The 21,209-nt window shown below is 42.7% G+C and overlaps 1 protein-coding gene and 1 long non-coding RNA gene across 2 annotated transcripts in view; both read left to right on the forward strand.

The window, feature by feature from the left end:
- Positions 1-21,209, forward strand: part of PSD3 (pleckstrin and Sec7 domain containing 3) — a 526,938-nt gene that overhangs the window by 96,645 nt on the left and 409,084 nt on the right.
- On the forward strand, positions 669-19,041 carry LOC116660003. The gene is made up of 3 exons (XR_004315359.1): positions 669-2,998; positions 6,588-6,595; positions 19,032-19,041. It is a non-coding gene; the product is annotated as an uncharacterized LOC116660003 (long non-coding RNA).

The following is a 21,209-nucleotide window of genomic DNA, read 5'->3' on the forward strand; positions in this document are numbered from 1 at the left end:
TCAGTTGTGAGTCCAGACTGTCACTGGTGCTTCTGACCAATGGGCACTGGAGGTTCCAGGGACCTCCTTTTTGGGTTCAGTTAATTTGTTGGAGCACTGCATAGAATTTAGAGAAACATTTATTTTTCTTTTTTCTTTTTTTTTCTTTTTTAACTGAAGTATAATCAGTTTACAAGTGTTGTGTCAATTTCTGGTGTACAGCATAATAGTTCCATCATACATATATATACATAGATTCATTTTCATATTCTTTTTCATTAGAGGTTACTACAAGATATTGAATAGAGTTCCCTGTGCTATCCAGAAGAAACTTCTTGTTTATCTATTTTATAAAGAGTAGTTAGTATCTGCAAATCTCGAACTCCCAACTTATCCCTTCCAACCCCCGCCCCCCTTGGTAACCATAAGTTTGTTTTCTACGTCCGTGAGTCTGTTTCTGCTTTGTAAATAAGTTCATTTGTCTTTTTTTTTAGATTCCACATATAAGGGATATTATATGGTATTTTTCTTTCCCTTTCTGGCTTACTTCACTTAGAATGACAATCTCCAGGTCCATCCATGTTGCTGCAAATGGCATTATTTTATTCTTTTTTATGGCTGAGTAGTATTCCATTGTAGAAATATACAACATCTTCTTTGTACAGTCATCTGTTGATGGACATTTGGGTTGCTTCTGTGTCTTGGCTGTTGTAAGTAGTGCTGCTATGAATGCTGGATTCATGTATCTTTTCAGATGAAAGTTCTCACTAGATCATTGGTTTATCATAAAAGTCTGTAACTCAGGAACACCCAGATGAAAGAGATGCACAGGCCGAGGTTTGGGGGAAAGTTGCGGGGCTTCTGCACCCTCCCTGGGCACCACTTTCCCTAAACTCCACGTGTTCACCAACCCCAAAGCTCTCTGGACCCAGTCCTTCTGCGGTTTTATGGTGGCTTCATTACACAGACTTGACTGATTAACCCATTGGCCACTGGTGATTGAACTCAATCTCCAGCCCCTCTCCCTCCCTAGATGCGGGGGGTGGGGGGCGAGAGGCTGAAAGTTCCAGCTCTCTGATCAAGAGTTGGTTCCTCTGGCACCAGCCTCCCGCCTTAGGCGCTTCCCAAAAGTCGCCTCATTAACATAGCAGAAGACACCTCTATGCATCTTATCACTTAAGAAATTCCAAGGGTTTTAGGCGCTCTGGGCCAGGAACGAGACAAGACCAAATATATATTTCTTACTGTAAATCACAATATCACATAGAGGCAATAGTCTCTTTCACGAATTCCATCCTCCTTAAGAATAGCTTTAAACAATGAGATCTGGAGTAGGGTTGCCAAATTTAGCAAAGAAAAACAGAGATATTGGGGACCTATGGACACTTTTTAGTAGAGTTATTTGTTGTTTATCTGAAATTCAAATTTAAGTGGCATCCTGTATTTTATCTAGGAACCCTTGTTTGGAGGTGGGTCTGGTGTGGAAGTCCAGCTAGCTGAGTGATCTTGGGCAAATTACATAGATTTTCTGATCCCCAGTTTTTTTTGTACACCCGCACCATTGTGAACACCCTTTTTTTAATAAAAGATGTCAGCACTTAACACAGTTCCTTAGCACATAGGAGCTAAAGGTCTCTATAAACATTGCATAATGATAGATGACTGTGTTACCCGCAACTCAGTTTCGAGCACTTATGTACAAACCTTACCTCCTTTACTCCACATCTGTGCAGACCAGCACTTAAGGTATGCATAATTTGTTGAATTTCACATAAGTAACAGCCCCTGTGCAAGCACTTTTGTGGAGTCTGGTTAACTGGCTACTTGGCTGATCGCTTCTTCCGGGTCTCCTGTCCCCTTTCCCTTCCCCCGTACGAAGAATGATGCTTTGTTCTTCAGTTATTTCAAGCAAGCTAAGCCCTAGAGGAAACTGCTTGACTCAGTTTTTATAAGCCAGCAGGTCCCACAAGGTGTATAAGATTTATCTTCCATGTTAAATTGAAAAGGTCCCCCGTGTAGTTCTTTGAAACCACAGATGAAAATGAATGTCATTCACTAAAACCGTTGTAAAGATTTAAGGACATTTGCATTCAAGCTGCCAAAGTAAATAATTACGATGCCGGGTGGCTATTCCTTCAGACTGTTTAAAACAACTGGCCCGATGCTAACTTGACATTCACTCAGGGTGTGTGAACTGTCTCCGCCACAGCCGTGGGCCGGGTGTGAAGGAAGCATAGACATTTCTATACAATTACGAAGCATCACGGGGACCTGGGGGAGGGGACTCCACGGACCCTGACTGGGCATGTTGGGAAAGACCTCCTGGATGGCTCACCTGTCCAGACCACCCCTGAGAGGAAGCTGGGGCTCCCAGAAGAGAGCACCACCGTGGTCCCCCAGATGGTCCGTGGTCTGTGTGTCAGTCTCCTGAGGCACATCGTCCACCTCCCTCATTAGGTCTTTGTCCCGCCTCCACTTGCTCTCAAGAAGGAAGATTAAAGTGAGAATTAAAGACTCTCTGAGTCTGGCTTCATTTTTTAAAAATCCTTGATGTTAGCCCCCTCATTTTAATTCTGCTATTCCTAAGCCCCCCCGGGCCACACCCTCTGCTCTGCTAGGTACGTATCCCCAATACGCGGGCTGCAGAGTAGCCAAAGTCAGGGGACTGTGTGGCCTGTCCTGTATTCCTAGCCCTTGGACCTGAGTCATGAACAGATGAACTTGGCTGAGCTTTTGGGCACGTGGCAGATCATTCTCTCCCATATCTTATCAGAAAGCATTTCCCAGATGCTTCCTTCAGACCCTCAGGTGTTGAGGGAGGTATTGGCAGAGGGCAGAAAAGACAGAGTGAAACGGGCAGATGCCAGGGACACTGCGCCAAGCCAGCCAGAAGACGGCACAGTCGGCGGTGCTGGGTGAGCCCGGCAGTCACCCCGTTGGCTCGGACGGGAGATGAGTCAGCGGCTGCTGCTGTGGGTCTCTGGGAAGCAGCTCTAGCCTGCGTGGCCCCACGGGCTTGGTCCATGTCAGCCTGAGTCAACAGCTCCATCCAGGACCTGAGCGTCACTTCTTGTCTGGACCACCCAACTGTAGTTCCACCTTCTAGATCCATCTGCCCATTTTGGTGCCGTTTTTTATCCTCTCACAAGTTATCATTCAAATTTGGGGGGGGGGGCTCGTAGATGCCCGGTCAGAGCCAAGGGCTTTCCTGGTGCCCTTTCTGCAGAGAGTGTCTTGGAGGATGCTGCGAGTCTGGGTGCAGTGACGACTGTTTCCTTCTCTCTCACATGGAGCTTTGGATGAGACGGCTCTGGAGAGTCTTCTGTTTTTTTAAAAAAAAAATTGTTTTTTTTTTTGGTGGGGAGACAGGGAAGTCATTGGGTTTGTTTATTTATTTTTAATGGAGGTGCTGGGGGTTGAACCCAGGACCTCGTGCATGCTAAGCACGCACTCCACCACCGAGCTACACCCTCCCTCTGGAGTGTCTAATAACTCAAGTGTCCTGTGAGCCTCGGAGATGGAGCAATGGGTATGAGCCCACTACGAGGCACAAGAGGGTATGGAAAACTTAGGCACCACTACTGTCATCATTTTTCTCTTCTGAATTACATCCCATACTGACAGGTCGCCCAATATCAATTTCTCTCCATTCATATTTCCCTGCCAATTGGCCGGTTTTTACAACTGATCATTGAATGTCTGCTCAAAGACCTCGTCAATCTTACTGCTTCAGAAATTAACTTCCACTCATTTAACAAATGTTCATTTCCAGGCTCTGTGTTAGACGCTAGGGATTAAAAGGGGAAAAAAAAAGGCAGACCTGCTCTTATGGTGTGTATAATCTAGGTGAGAAGACAGGTGTGGAAGAGAAGTTATTGAAAGTGTCATGAAAGTTACAAGAAGGTCATGATGCTGCAGGAATGTGTGATGGGGCACCCAGCCTGGTTTGAGTGGGTAGAAAAGGCTTCCTGTCAAGAGGAACTCTCCAGGTTACTAGCTTATATTGTATTATATTATATTATATTATATTATATTATATTATATTATATTATATTAAACAGCTATTGAGCATTTATCATGGGTCATCATATCATGTGCATTATTTCATTCAGTCTTCACAAGAACCCCATCAAGAGTGGGACCTATTACTATTTCTACTTACAGATAAAAAGAAATCAGGGCATAAGAAGTGAAAAACATGCCCTTATATTTAGGTAAAGATAGCCCTCGATGTGGGTGCGGATAGCTGTACCCCGGTCTCTCCAGGCAAGGGCTGGGGTGGGCCAGTGCCACCCAGTGGGCTACGCAAGATGACATGGCCAGGAAGCATCAATGGCTGCATTGTCCCTTTGTCCCTTATAGAGTAACATGTTTATGCAAGAAAAACAAGCAGCTTCCCAATTCAGGATCGAGGCGGATGCAGTGGTTAATGTAGTCAGGAGTTATTAGGGTTTGTGAGAAATAAAATCTCCCTAAAGCAAAATTTTCGCAGAGGTGAGATGGTTTGCATAATCCAATTTTCTAATGAGCCTGGAGTGATAAAATTCTATCATGATTTCGATGCAGTTCCACCTGGTATTAATCAGGTGGCAATAACACTAGATGTTCACTGTTTTCATAGCAGAATAACTCTAGGCAGAGTCACAAAGGCATTGATTCTAGCAGGTTCTTTTCTCAGTTCTTGGAATCACCTGTTTAGGGGAAACAGGAACAATGAGGAAATGTAACAGTGGGAGGGAGGAATTTTAGTCCTGCCACGTTGAGCATAGTTCTACAAGGTCAACCTGAACATTTCCTGGCTCAGGACGACTTCACAACACTCAGGAAAAGGATTTGCTGGGGGCGCATACATTCTTCCAGTTCTACTAAAACTCTCCCACCTTAACTTCAAAAGAAGCAATTTAAGTATGACCGTGTCCAATACTACTTTGTCGAGGTGCACACCAAATCATCTTTAATTATAAGGAATGGCATGCTATTAAAGCTTAATTAACCAGAGTTCAGCTCCCTGGGGTTCTCAATGAACTTGAATTACTTTTTGTGTTGTATCTAAGGCTTAAGAAAAATTGCCAGATTTTAAAGTGTTAAAAAAAAAATAAAACCAGCTCATACATTTTAAGAGTAAGGAATGTCATCCTCAGGCCAGGATTCTGAGCACACCAGGTTCTGCTATACTTGGGTTAAGAGCATGAACTTGGAAATGGACAAGGCTGTGAGTCCCTATTATACTCTGTCTCCGGGCGAGTTATTTCAGTTCTCGATACTACAATTCATTCATCTGCACAGAAGGGGTAATAATATCTGCCTCGCTGTAACGTGGGAAGGGTCGAATGGATCACGTGCATAAAGCAGGGGGCTGGCTCAGGGCAGGCGCTCAGGAAACTCAAATCATTAATAATTTAGCCTGGGCCACCGCAATAACCCCAATCATCAAAGAAACGTGACATTACACTTGGCAGTCTGTACTAACTCGGACAGAAAATCATGCCTTCACACTTTTGAAACTTATCTTCAACAATGACCATTAAAATTAAAATATTTTCTGGTTAATCCTTGGTAAGCTATAATTAAAATCAGCTAACTAGAATGTCCAATTCAGACAATATCCAGATTAATAAGGACTTGGTTTTTCCTGTATTTGGAAGCTACAATGTTTTATTTTCCTATATTCAGAAGCTACAATGTTTTAGCCACAGAGAAATAGGAATCCTCATCAGTCACTAGACTTGTACACTCTGATTTTAACAAAGTTTAAACTTCCAGCTAGGAATTGGTGCTGTTTTTCTTTGCCATTTAAAGCTAATTCTGAATCCTTTAAGTTTGTCTCACACATGCCTTCTAGTTTATTTCTTAGTTTTGCTTTTTGCTGAATACCTATTGGCACCTTCACTTTTGCTAGGCTAATAGACTTTTTTCCTTTACTAGTTTTGAAGGATTCTGGATTTTCTTTTCTCTTGCATTTGGGGCAAAAAAAGATCAGATCAAATATATGTGACTTCTTCAAAAAGATTGATTTTTCAAACGTGGGTCATAAGATATGTGGATGGTAACATCTGTGTGAAATACATGCCAATCTATCTTATTCATCCGTATGGATTTTGATGTGGTAGAATATTTCCTAAACATGTGTTCCTTAGGTGGTAACACAATTTCATTATTTTTATTTTAAAAATTATGTATTTTGAAGAATGTTAGGTCTATACCTTCTACTTACAGAAAATGGTACTGGTCTGCCATTTATAATAATTCTAAAGATTCCTTTTGAATTATTTTAGTAAAAACATTCGAGGGCCCCTCTGTGTCTACAGTAATTAGCACTTTTATTTTTCTTTCTGTTGTCTACTCAGAGGTACACTGCATAGCCACAAGCTTGAATATTTAACAGTTGAGTAAACTCAATGTGTGCCCTGGACATGTGAGGAGCAGGAAAGAAACCAAAGACATGTCAGAAGTGGTGACTGTCCCGGGAGTCTGCAGCCCCCTTGAGAAGGCACTTAGAGGGTGTTCTAGGATGTAGGTCAGCAAATGCCAGTGGATCTTACCAGGATGAAGGCTGGAAGTGAGCAGGGATCAGCAAGCTTGGGAGGAGAGGAGATGTGACATTGAAGGAAGAGGGGTTTAAAATAAGGTGTAAGGAGAAGGAAAACATTCCAAGCTAGGTTAATGATGTGTGTAAAGTCTGCAGAATGATATTTTTAATGCATGTTTAACAAACTGACTGGCAAACAACCACAACAGTAATACTTGTTTCCTGATTGAAGCCCGGTATTTGCAATCTAACATACTTGTTGGTTGAGTCATTCTGTTAATTTTGTCTTGTCGACAGTGACAAAATTATTAGCCATCTCCTTTTTTTTTTTAATTGAAGTATAGTCAGTTACAATGTATCAATTTCTGGTATATAATGTAATGTCCCAGTCATGCATACATATATACATATATTCATTTTCATTAAAGGTTATTACAAGATATTGAATATAGTTCCCTGTGGTATACAGAAGAAATTTGTTTATCTATTTTTATATATAGTGATTACCATTTGCAATTCTCAAACTCCCAGATTCATCCCTTCCCACCCCCTTTAGCTATATCCTTTTTTTATTTTTCCAAATATTCTCAAACTACAAGGATCTTGACCAACTAGATGACATCATCTCTTTTGCTTGTTTTGTAAGTGTTGGTGTGGTTGTCTGTGTTCATCTAGAGACTGCCAACTATGATCTCACTTATTTCTTTTTAGGAAGTGCTGTGCTGTGATAGGAAAAGGGGAGGTGTGAGTACACTGTGGGGCCTGAGCAGATGCTGGTGGGGCTGGCACCTGGTGATGCCTGGGAAGCTGTAGAGGAAACCCAGGCTGGTGAATGAATGCGCTTCCTGTGCTTCATAGCTGATTGAAAGGGACCCAAGAAGGGCCAGTCAGAGCGGCTAGAAGCCAGGAGCCTTCAGCTGTCACCTTGCCATATAGGAGTCTAGACGAGCCGGGTGGGCGCCTCTGAGCCCCGGGCCCTTCCTTGCCTCAGGCCTCATGGCCTGGTTGCTTCCGCGTGTCACCTGTCATGTTCCTTCTTTCTGCCTTTACCCGATTTTACGGTCGAGGAAATCATAAAGCAGAATTCCACCCTATCAGGGAAAAATAGGTGTGAGAGGAGACGGTCAGTGTCCCTCCAACACGGACATGTATCTAACTTTGACAGGACCTGCTGATCATATTAAAAAGCTGGTGTTGGGCAACATATAGAGATCCCAGAATTCCAAGACTACAGACACAAAGAATCAGGAACCCTATATGTGGAGCTATGTATAGTTTCCCATATATTGAATAAATAAGAGGGATGAATAGCAAAAACTCTATCCAGATATTCTGACAGCTTCTTGGAAACTCAAATTTTAAAGCGCTTTTTAAGAAATGTTCCCTGGTCGCCTGAAACCACCTAGCCCTTAAGTCCCCAAACTTCAACAAGAACGTGCTTCCCTCAGCGGCCAGTGTTCGCAGATACGGAGGAGAACAAACCCCATCTCCACAAGACCCGCTGTCTCCGGGCGCCAGGGCCCTCCAGGCATCACACACCGTGTAGAGGCTGCCGTCTGAAAGGTCGGTGGCATTCAGGGCTGCCTTCAGTCAGAAGCACCAGCCTCACGCGCAGCTTTGACGGCAGTCCGCGCAGACTGGCTCATCCTTGGGTTCTCAAGACAGGAGCTTGGGATGCAGAGCTGGGCACAGAGCAAGGCCAGACATTCCCATGGTTACAGGAGACAGGAGTTGGCCGGCAGGTACCCTGGACAGGAGGCTGATTACAGAGAGCTGAAGGGGACTCTGGAAAGCTGGAAAAGAAGAGAATCCAGGGGATATAGCTCAGGGTAGAGTGCATGCCTAGCATGCACGAGGTCCCCATGCCTAGCATGCACTGAGGTCCCAGGTTCAGTCCCTAGTCCCTCCACTTAAATAAACTAACTAACTAATTTAATTAGCTCCCAGCTTAAAAAAAAAAAAAAAAAGAAGAAGACCCATCACAAGAGTGATGGAAGGTCTCACCTCAGCCCCGCACACACACAGAACACTTTTAGTGTTCTTGGACACCTGATCATAAGCTTGCTCTCATAATCTCCCTAGGTACTGGGCAGACAGAGGAGGGGTCTGTTTGAATTCATCAAATCATACCCCAGTCCCATCTGATACTGGCTTAAATTCTAGGCTTTTCCAGAAGCATACATCTCTCACCCCCCTGCTCAGGCTGGTTTTCTGTTCGGGAGCAGCTGCTGCTCTGTGTTGGAAATAGACAGATACCCTGCTTTCCTGGACCTGCCTCTTCTCTGAGCAGCATCCTCTGCAGAAGCAGCAGGAGAGCTGGCAGGCAGAGGTGACGAGGGGGACGGCATTCTGTGGAAGCCAGCAGCCTGGGATGGCAGCTTCTGGGTTGGCTTCTGCTGTGGGACCATCCCCTGGTCTGGGTCCTGGGACGATGATCATGACAATGGAAGCCATCTGGGTGGAGGGAAGTGCCACCCTCATGACTCAGACCGTGGTCATTCTGTTTTTCATGGTATCTGCTAAAATGATTTCAATGTAGGTGGCACGCAGAATTTTCACGGTCAGCGCTCGGCTCCAATACAGCTAAACCAGCAGGCCATTGGAAGGTAGTCCGACTTTCCTGTGGTTCTCGCCAGCAGTACATGCTGTATCCTTTCAGGCTGGGCAGCCTGCTTTGCAGAGCAATCACCAGGGCAAGCGGTTGGCTCCCATCCCTCAGTTAACTTCATGTGGGTCACAGAAACCAGCTGGGTTTTTGCCTCGATCCCCAAAGCCATGGAGAACTGGGTTGGCCACATCCTCACTTTCTCTTTCCTAAGTGTGCTCCACACTATGGTCCTCTCTGACCCTACTGGCCTGGGTACTGATCAACCACCTGCCATTAGAAATATCTAGGTAAGGAGCCAGCACCGTTCCCTAACTTCCAGAAACAGCTCCAAATTCAGACGACTTTTTTTTTTTTTTTAAACAATATTCTTATCACTTCAGTCCAGGGAAAGAGAAGAGACACCGGTAGCATTTTAATTGGTTAGCTGGTGGAGGAGGCAACACTTAAAAAAAAAATCATTAACTAAAATTGGCACACATGTGTGCACAGTTCTACGAATTTAGACACACACACATATGTACATATATAATATACGTACACACACATAAATATGCACACACACCCAAAAAACTCAACCTGTCATTACACCATCCCCACCCCCTAATCCCTGGAAACCATTCATCTGTTCATTACATCATCATCAGAACATTAATTTTCCCCTTCGAGAATGTCATAAAAATGGAATCATAAAGTATGTAACCTTTTGAGACTTGCTTCATTCACCCAGCAAATCTCAGATTTTGAGATTCAGTGAGCATTCCACTGTTGCGATGTTCCAGTTTGTTTATCCGTTCACCCTCTGAAAGGCATCTGAGTTGTTTCCAAGATTTGGCAGTATGAATAGAGCTGCTGTTAACTTTCACGTACAGGTTTTGTGTGAATGCGTTCCATTTCTGAGGGGAACTACTCAGAAGGAAGACTGCTGGGTCATATGGAAGGGGACGTTTAACTTTCTATAAAAAAAATGCCCAGGTGGTTTTTCCAGAAGGACTCTACCACTTCGTACTCCACCAGCAACGTATGAGAGATCTAGTTTCTCCTCAGCCTTGCCAGCATTTGGTTTTTTCACTGTTTTTTATTTTTCCCACTCATGATGGTATCCCATCATGGTTTAGTTTGCCCTTTCATAATGGCTATCCTTGTAACCTCTTTGGTGAAGTAATTGTTCAAGTTCTTTGCCCATTTTTTTTTCTTTGCCCTTTTGAGTTAGTTTTTTGTTTTTCCTTTTTGCTGAGTTTTGAGGGTGATTTATATATTCTGGATACCAGTCCTTTCTCTGATAATGTAGCTTGTAAACATTTTATCAGACTCCAACCTGTCTTTTTCAGCTTCTTAACATTGTCTTTCAAGAACGGAAGTCTTTTATGTTTATGAACTACAATGTATCACTTTTTAAATTTTATAGATCGTGCTTATGAAGTCTCATCTCTAAAAACTCTTTGCCTAATCCTCGGTCATGAGATTTTTCACTTGTTTTCTTCTAAAAGTTCTGTAGTTGCAGGTTTTGCACTCATGTCCTTTTTTGGCTAATTTTTAAGCGTGAGATTTAATTTGAGGCACATTGTTTTTGGTATAAAGACGACCTGCTGTTCCGGCTCATTTATTGAAAGGGTTGTACTTTCTCCACCGAATTGCTTCTGCATTTGTGTCAAAACAAAGCAGCTGTGTTTGTGTGGCTCTGTCCCTGCCTTCTGTTCTGTTCCCTTGATTTATGTGCATCGCTTCACCAGCCCCACTCTGTTCTTATCACTGTAACTTAAAGTTTTCAAATTGGATCCTGCGATTCCTCTTACTTTATTCCTCAAAAGTGTTTTGGCTGTTCCAGTTCCTCTGCCATCCATATACATTTTCAAATCAGCTTGTCCATATCTTTAAGGCACTCTGCTTGGATTTGGATTGGTATTACATTAAGTCTCTAGATCAATTTAGTGAGAATCGGCATTTTTACTACGTTGACTCCTCTGATTAATGACCACGGTACGTCTCCATTTATGTTGGTCTTTGATTTCTTTCATGGACGTTTTGTAGGTTTCAGCAAATAGCTTCTGACCTTTTTTTTTTTTAAGATTTGTCCCTAAATATTGACATTTGGGGACCTATTTTTAATGTTGTATTTTTTGTTTTAGTGTTGATTCTTTTTTTTTAATTGTCATAAGATCACATGACATAAATTTTACCATTTCAACCATTTTAAAGCGTACAACTCAGTGGCCTCAAGTACATTCACAATGTTAGGCAAACATCAGCACTGTCTAGTTCAGAGTGTTTTTATGACCCCAAAAGTAAATGGCATTGTTTTTTACAGTTCAATTTCCAGTTGTATGTTACTAGTATATAGAAATATGACTTTTGTCATACTTTGTATCTTGTGTCCTTCCTAAATTCACTTATTACCTCTAGGAATTTCATTGTAGATTTCTTGGGATTTGCTACATAGACACTCATGCAGTCTGTAAAGAGGGATGTTTCTATTGATTCCTTTCCACTCCATCGAGTTTTTAAATTTAGATTATCTTCTTTTTCATTTTTGAAATTCTCATTTGGTTCTTCTTTATATTTTCAGATATGTTCTATTTTAATATTTCTTTCAAGAATGTTTCCAATTAGTCATTTAGACACTTTTAGAATAGCTGCTTTCAAGACTTCTGTCACACTGTTCCAGGATCTATGTCATTTTATTGTTGTCTCTGCTGATTATGACTTGAGATTTTCTTGGTTCTTTGTAGGCCAAGAAATTTTGGATTATATCCTGGACATTTTGAATATTACTGTATAAGACTCAGATTTATTTAAATCGTATGAAGAACATTATTTTTGTTTAACAGATAACCAGCGGGGTTAAGTTCAGGCTACCAATTCCAACCCTCTTTTTGATGGTCTGTGGTTCACAGACCACAGTTCAGTTCAGTTTTCAGAGATTTTGCAGTAGCCCTGACTGGATGTGTCCCAGTCTTACGCCACTCAGATCATGTGGGACCTGAGCAGACTCTATCCTTTAGCTCAGTTCTCAAAGTCTTTGACATGCTAATTAGGACCAAATCCACGCACAGGCCTGTTGGGCTTTAGTTCAGAAACAACTTTATGGGGTCAGTTTCCCAAGATGCTGTCTCTTCACTCTTTCTGGTATTTTCCAGTTCCTTGGTCTCCTTTTGGGGACTCCTAGCCAGAAACTTCCCACTTTCACAACTGTACCACGTCTGGGGCCAAGTGGCAGGAGGAGATGAAGGCTGGGGCGTCACGGGAGCAACGGATTTGGTCCCACCTCTTAAAGCCACGACTCCGCTGAACAGAGAGAAAAGCTGCCCTCCTTCTGAGTCTTGGAGGTGCCTCCAGCAGGTGTCTATTGCCAGTCCGACCACTGCTGCCCTGGTGTCTCAGGATTACTTGGGGGCTATGACCTGAGAGATTGAGAAAAATTGAAAGTGAAGGGATGAGCCCCCCGCCGCTCTCTGAAACGTAGTGGTCCCTCCATTGCGTCTCAAGCCAGACCTGCTTCTCCTCATCTCTCCCTGTATGCCCCACGGTGCTCACTTCCACAGTTTCCAGCTACGTCAAGTTCAGGTTGGGGGTTCCCGGCAGCGAAGAGAAATGGCGAACTCACCACCAGTCCAGCACTAGTTTAAATTCTCATGTTCTTGCCCTACCTGCCTGCTAGGGTACACTTCCTTTGTAAGGTCTTCAAATATCTGAGCAGACACCCTCTCTAGGTTTTATGGTTTCATTCAGCGAGATGAAGTGTGACATGTACTTCTCCATCATGCCTGGAACCAGAACTTCTGGCAGTTGTTTTTTGTATGACAAAATTTTTTGTTTAATTCAACCAATTTTGTTTTGAAGAAGTATTGTCAGTTAAGGCATCTTCATACAGAATCGAAATTTAAAATCACCAGATCCAACTGGAAGAAAAAAAGTGACTAGATCTCTCATCCCTCCATGCCTCAGTTTTCTTCTGTTAAAAGGAGACAATAATAATTCTTCCTTTACAGAGTTGTTATGAGGTTTAGTTGAGGTCATATATGTGTAACGCAGAACTGTTCCTTAAACAGAGTGTCATGTATCATGGTATCACCATCATGCAGCATTAATCAGAAAGATATTAATCATTTTTGTAAGATGAGATCTATTTTTGACATTTCAAATATATATGCAATGAGAGGTAAAAAGACAAACAAATTTTAAGCAATTATGTGGATGGCAGGAAAAATGTAAAACAAACATAATATTGATTTCGTACTCTTGTGTGAAAATTAAGCCACTAAAACACCAGTGAAAATTTTGAGTTTTTCCTTTACTATAGATGCCTATTTATAAAAATAAGCCATGAATTTTCCTTGAAATTTACTGCAATGTGGCTTTTCTTATTAGGTGAATATATAATTTCTTATTGTTTCTCTGAAGAGCAATTTAGCAAGAATCCAAGAGCTGAAACAATTAGGATTCTAATTGCTGAAAAGATTAGGCTTCCCTGAAACCACTCCACCGATTTGGTAAAGCAGTAGCAGGCTTACTTCTGGCACCTTCAACAGTTACATCTGTTTAATTGAGTTTCCCTGCAGGTGTCCCATCGGTCCATCGCATTGGTGTCACTCCCCTCCTCTGATGTCCCTTGGACCCACACATGGCCACCGTGACAGTTCTCTCCTCTGCCCTGCTGTCTGCTGCTCTGACACATTCCCAGGCATTGGTCTCTCAGGTCAGGGACAGGACACGGATTTGCAGGGTTTTGTTGGAGCATTGGCTGTAATTCTGGCTTGATCAACTGACATCGTGCTTTAATGAGCTCCAATCTCTAAAATGCTGATGTAGTCCAACTCTGCTTCTCCTTAGAAATCTTTTTTTTCAAACGTAAGGAAAATTAAGTCTCTAAATTATGCCTGCTTGAAGTATACAAGTACTGTATGTGGAGTCTTGATGGAAGAAATGACCGATAATGGAAAAAAAATGCAAAGACACGACACGTGCTTTGGAGTCTGAATGGAAGGGTTGCTGTCTGTTGAAATCTGAAAACCTAGTAACTGCCTTGCGAACTTGGACTCCACTCGGCCACAGTTTGGTCTGCCCATGCATTCCTCTGGGTCTGGTAGATTGCATTTGTGGAATTTGTCCAATCTTTCTATCAGGAGCCTTCTCTTCATCTTGTAATTGTACAGTGACTTACTTCTCTACTACTGAGAGGAACAGTTCAGAGACAGATTTTAGACTTAATGCAAATACTCCAATTAATACAAATATGCAGATTCTGCCTGGTCTGATTAATTATGGTAGCGGAGGGTCAAGTTTCTTTCTTTATTTGCAAAGCTGCGACACAGCAAACTGCCCAGAGACAGCAACAGGTTTCCTTTGTGGCTTCTGAATTTTAGATTTGGCATTGAAATAATATCTTTCATCAGCCCATATTTGAAAAAGATGAAAGGGAAGAAAGTTATCCCATGAGAAAGTTGCGGTAAATGATCACATTTAAATGAGGTTAAAACACAAACAAAGAACAGCAACAAGAAGCCAGATATTTAACGTCAAGGAAACAAAAAAAAATCAGACCAAAGCACACAGATTTCCAAGATAATAGAATTATCTTTCATGGAGTGTATCTTGAATAAGGCATGTAGCAGCCTTTTTAGTACAAGAGCAGATAATTTGGGGAAGCAGTGTGTTGTCTCGCTCTAGGCATCAGTGTGGGGACTGAAGTTGAATTGTATTGAATTCTGTATCCACCTTTGTTTGGTGGAATGGCTTTCCAGTCATGTTTAATGTAACCTGAACACAGGAAAAGGAACCACTGGGAAGATTATATCTCTATGGCCACAGGTCACAGAATGGAGTGTGGACTCCACTGGGTCTAAAATTTCAACATGCTGGTCCTGATTGTGCAATGTTGCTTTGTCAACATCCTTTATCTCGACCATCAACTTCACTTACCCTTTCTGAACATTTCACCTTTGCTTGCTGTCTTGAAATTGAATTAGCTTAGTCCTTTCACCCCAGGACAGGGAGGTAGATCAGTGAAAAAGTCTACAAGTCACTTAGGAAGTACACGTGTCATGGGTTATATATGAACTACCTCTTTAGTAACTCTCTTCAGCTGTTGTACTAACCAGGCCAGGCTAAACGCGTCCTTGGCAACACAGCCACCCCTGAATCCCAGGGGATCAACACAACAAAGGTGTATTTCTTGCTCAGGCAAAATCAAATGGGTAAAGATAAGAGAGATCAAGGAGGCTTTTCACTGTCACATGCCAGAAAGTGACATACATTTCTTCCATGCATATTAGCTCGGGCTAGTCACATGGTACTGCCTACCTGCCAAGGGGCTGAACGTGTTAAGTTCTGTGTGTGCAGGAAGGAGGAAGGAACAGGGTAGAGAAGTTTCCATCACAAATGTTCCTTCTGCTAACAAAGCATATCATATCACATGCATCTACAGTGTATACGATATTTGTGTTTTCTAAATGACTTAGTTCTGCTGGCAGCGTGTGTAATATCACATACATCTACAGTGTACGGTGTGTGTGATATCACGTACATCTGCAATATACAATGTATCATATCACATGCATCTACAATGTATAAAGTGTAAGATGTTCTTGTTTTCTAAATGACTTAGTTCAAAAGTCCCTCAAGCCTAGAACTGCAGGTAGATCAGGATTAAAAATTGTTTGCATTATTAGATGTTTTTAAAGGGAAATTTTATTATCATGATTCATGTTTGAGAGTGGGCCTTTTGAAGATCCTATTTTTATACAAATAGTTTTAGATTCATTTAATTCACTCACAGGTGTTAATTTACCCTAAAAGTGAATTCCCCAGAAGACATTTGGCAAATTCTCAGGTGAAGGTTCCTTGCTGCCTTTTTTAGCGTATACAGAAATAGGGAGATGGGAGGGGAAAAGTGGAGACGCTAGGGCAGAGAAGTTGGCTCCATGCAAGGTGATTTCATAGCTCTGGAAACATACTTTCCTTCCTCTTTTACTTTCTTCCTTCCTTGAACAAATATTATTCAGTTTCTGCCACATGCCATAAACTCTGCCAGGCACCTAGGAGATGATCATAAACAAGTGGTCATTGTCCCTACATGAGTTAGGGTATCACTGGGTGCTTAACAGATAAATCCCCAATCCCAGTGGCTAAACACAATAATTCATGTACAATCCGAAATGTGTGGGCAGGGCAGGGGGAGGCCGTGGTCGGCTGTGAGATTCACTCACGTGGCTCCAGGAATATTACACATAGTGCACGACTGCAGTGAGCCAGCAGGGAGGGGAAGTGTGTGGGTGATTCCAGGTGGGAGATGCCCCGATGCCTGGTCTAGCGAGACTGTACCCCACGCCGGTGTCCCAGCGCAGGGGAGACAGTCAGAGCAGAAGAGAAACAAGCCAAAAACAAAAATCAAAATTTGATTCATTTATTTCTTCAACAGATAATCACTAGTCCTTCTTTCTCCCCCCCCCACTTTTTTTTTATTAGTGCCTTCTTTTCCAGGCGATGTTCTAGATATAAGGGCTACTACAGTGAACAAAACAGACAAAATTCTTCTAACGTTCCTGACCCCTGATTCTGCTTTTAGATCTATACCCTGAAGAAAATCTTGCACATGTACATGAGGAACCATGTACAAGATGTTTGTTACATTATTGTTTGTAAAAGCAAAAAATGGAATAGGGATAGGGAAAAATTTCTCCATCGATAGAAAAAAATGGATAAATTATAATGTATTTATTCAATAGAATAATACAATAAAGAAGATAAACTTTAAAAACTTGAGCTACAACCATCAACATCTCAAAAACAATCACAAAAATTTCAAAACAAAAATATGGTGTGAAAAAAGTTGTCGATGATTACTAATAGACCCAGGTCACGTTTGAATAAACTTTAAAGCCCTGAAAAACAGTACCATGTATGCTTTATGGATATGGATTTATACTACAGGTTAAAAATACACATGAGCAGGACAGACACAGAATTCAGGACAGGCTGCTATTCGGAGGAGGAAGCTAATAGGAAATGGATCAGGAAGGGACTCACAGGGGGCCTTAGGTGTATCTGTGAAGTATAATCTCCTTTAGGAAAATCTGAAGCAAACATGGCAAAAACATTTCAACTGGATAAAGCTGGACGTTAGCATATGAGTGTTCAACACGTCATTGTATGGCTTGGTTATTGCATTGGAACTGTTTTGGGTACCCTCTTAACTAGACTCATTTCTTCCTACTCTCGTCCCATACCAAGGCGAGCATCCTTCATATCCCCTGATTGGAGCCTCAACGACTGGTCCTGACCAGAGGAGCCGGTTTCCCTTCCGTGAAGCATCCGAGGCAGTGCAGACAGTCGCTGATGGGGAGGAGCAGGGAGCAGGGCACCGAGGGCGTTAGGCTTCCAAGTGGGGAGGGAGTTGTAGGTAGGCACAGGGTCATGGTAGCTCACCTCACCTGTCCGGCCAGTAATAAGACTGCTACCAAGGCCTTTGATGCATTTGACATCCAGAATCCAGCACCCTGGATTCTTCTATAATCCTTTAAAAAAAAATTTTTTTTTGAGTGGAGGAGGTAATCAGGATTTTTATTTATTTATTTTTTTAATGGAGGTACTGGGGATTGAACCCAGGACCCCAAGCTTACTAAGCACACACTCTACCACTGAGCTAGACCCTCTCCCACTATGGCCCTTCTAATGGGAAGGAGCCCATTCATCTGATCATTTTCAAAAAGATTCAACAAATTTAAACCTCTGTGACTTTAAGAGGAGTGGCGCACGTGCCAGGGTTCCCGTCACCAGGCGTTCCCCTTGGGAGAACTGTCTTTCCTCCGGGCGGTGCCAGAGCGCCCGAGTCACCTTGACTCCAGGCTAACTCTTGTATGGCGATCTTGTGACCGTGCTCACTGCGAAAGCCATGTCCTCCTCACACCTTGGACCACACAGGCACCAGCCAGGCTGCCCCGAGGTAAATGTGTGGGCGGGACCAAGATGATCTCTGGTCTCAGCGGCTTCGTAGTAGCATGACCTCATCATGGGGTATGTTCTTTCTTGGTGTGCTTTGGGTGTTTTCCATCTCACTGAAAATCTCTTGATAACCTGACTTCACTTCCTAATCTTTAAGACACTTAACTTTCTCTGAATAACTCTGTCCCGGGATTCTCTCGCTCCAGGGCCTCAGGCTCCCTTCTCTCTGTCAGGAGGAGAGGAGTGTGTGTGTATGTGTGTGTGTGTGCACGTGTGCGTACGCGAGGGTGGACTCTCCCCACTTCGCAGGGGCGATCTCTCCCTTCCTGGAGTCCCTGGCCTCCTTCCCCAACCTGGACGCCTTGAGGAGCTGTATTAACACCCAGCCTCCACCCCATTCTTCAAGCTCTGAATTTAGATACTGAAGCACAGTTGAAGAAACCCCAAGAAATTGTACACATATTAGGACGAACCCAGCTCTCAGCTCCTGAATCTTGTTTTATAACTTCAGATTTTTTTAAATGAACTTTCTGGCTTTCTTCCACAGTAGCTTTTCCAGGCCATCTCTGCTCTCTTCAAGCCTCTGTCTTTTTTGCCACCCACCCTCACTCTTACTTAGAGGATCTCGCCAAGGAAAGGCTGGAGCAAGGCACTGCAGGCACTGGGCTCGAATGCCCCGGCCCCATCACCTTTATTTTTATTTCTACATTTGTTCCCTCTTCCTTTGTTGTAGGATCAAAGGAAGAAATTTTCCTGTTCCTTCCTGGAGTCAATCCAGCAACCTGTGCTCTAAAATGTCTCTACATCTGAGCTGAGAGATATTATTCCCTTATTAGGCTGTTTTTTCCTAGCATTTTAAGTTGCTGCCATTTTCCGTTAGCTCTTTGAGCTTTTTCCTCCTTGGACAAATGTGTAAGTGCCTGCACTGTTAGGTACGCTGCATATAATAAAGAAGAAAACTTTGGCCCCTGCCCTCAGTCGAGTAGGGGAAGATGGTAACAGGTTATTCACGGGACTGTAAGCCAGTGTGACGCAGTGACTAAGAGGTCTGCAGGCGTTTCTAGGAAGGAGCAATTATTTTGATGGGGGATTTGTTCTTCCTCAAGCCCTTCTACTGCATCAATCTCCCTATTCCCGCAGCAAAATAAATAGAACAGGAGAAAATGCATGCAAATAAATTCATTAATCCATTCATCGATTCAGGAAAATATTTATTAAATGCCCTGCTATGTTGTCAGCCTTACTGGGGTGCTGGAGGCCCCCTAATGAGTGAAAACACACGAAGTCCCTGCACCCATGGAGTTTCTAGATAATTAAAGAAGACAAGTCATTTTGGGGGTTTGGGGGCATTTTTTTTTTTGCTTTTGCTTTTCATTGAAGTAGTTGATTTTCAATGTTAGTTCCCGGCGTACAACAAAGTGATTCAGTTACACATATACATACGTATTTTTTTCAGATTATTTTCTTTCATATGTTATTGCAAGACATTGAATAGAGTTCCTTGTGCTGTACAGTAGGTCCTTGTTGCTTATCTATTTTATATATAATAATGTGTATTTGTTAATCTCAAACATGTAACTTATCCCTCCCCTGCCCTTTCCCGTTTGGTAACCATAGTTTGTTTTCTATGTCCTTGAGTCTATTTTTGGTTTGTAATCAAGATTTGTATCATTTATTTAGATTCCACATATAACAGAGGTCGCACTGTTATTTGTCTTTCACTGTCTGATCTGACTCAGTTCACTTAATATGATAATACCTAGGGCCATGTTGCTGCAAATGTCATTATTCCATTCTTTTTAGAGAAGATGTGGTGCGTATACACAATGGAATATTACTCAGCCATATTACAGTGCAGTTTTTGACCCAAGGTCACAGACACAGCTCCACCCTTGGCCCTTAGGTTTTCTCTCCAGGAAAACAAGAGAATTGCAGAAACAACTACAAGGGATGATGAAGCTTTTTTGAGCCTTGTAAACTTCTCTTATGGGCTTTATGGCTTGAAGCATTTCTTTTTTTTTTTTTTTTTAATTGAAATATAGTCAGTAACAATGTGAAGAAAGAGCTTAGTCGCACAAATAGGTATGGGCTGTGGAAAGTGCCTGAAAGGAGCAGGGCTGGGTCACAGAAGAGTGCTTAATAGAGGGTGTGGTCTAGTCCCAGAAAGTAGAGAAGTCTTCCCTGGACCTGGGACAATGGAACTAGGAACTGAGGGATGAGTGCTGGGTGTGCAGGCAAAGCTGGCGGCCAGCGGAGAGCCCGGTGCACTGAGCTCTCATGTAGAAGGAGGCCAGCGAGGCGGGGATGACATGGAAGCCTGGGGATGTGGGCATGTCAGGCAGAGAGGTGCCAGGGAGGAGGGTCTCACAGATCAGGTTAAGAAGCTGTGTGTTTATTCTAAGAGTCGTGGAGCTGCTGAAGGTCCTGAAGCAAACAGGAGACTTGATGACATGTGGGGAATAAGTGAGCACTCCAGTTGCAGGGCTGGGTAACAGTGTGGAGGGCTGGGGGTCAACCCGGGTGAAGTTGGAGGAGACTTGGAGATGGGACTCACAGGTTGCATCTAAGTCTCATGAACCAATGACCTTGGGCAAAATCCTTTCTCTTCCTGAGGCTTGGTTTCCTCCTCTGGACACAAGGACAGTTGAGTGGGAGTGGATGTGTGTGATTACATCCTAGCCCACAGGAGATCTTCAGCCCATTTGTTTAATCCTGTATCTTTTTCATTTTTTCCAAGCCTCACTGCAGAGGGGAAGTGGGTGACGTGGAGCTCATGTAATTCCTGTGACTAACTAGCTATTCAGAGGCATCTCACTGGCCGGGGGGTGGGGGTCACTTAAATTACAACACTTTCATTTTTCTAATTTGCAAATGACAGAACTCAAAGACTAACCTAGCAGGGCTGACGTGGCCTCCTTGACCTATATCCTAAGTAATGAGCTCTTCTTTTTTGTTTAGGAAATATAGAAAATAAAGGCTTATTTCCCCACTTTAAAAAGTTTTTTTTAATTTTATTTCATTTTATTTTTTATTGGAGTATAGTCAGTTACACTGTGTCCATTTCTGGTGTACAGCATCATGTCCCAGTCATACATATAATATATACATATATTTGTTTTCACATTCTTTTCCATTAAATGTTATTACAAGATATTG

Source organism: Camelus ferus, chromosome 26, assembly GCF_009834535.1.
Source record: "Camelus ferus isolate YT-003-E chromosome 26, BCGSAC_Cfer_1.0, whole genome shotgun sequence".
In the NCBI taxonomy this organism is placed as follows: Eukaryota; Metazoa; Chordata; class Mammalia; order Artiodactyla; family Camelidae; genus Camelus; species Camelus ferus.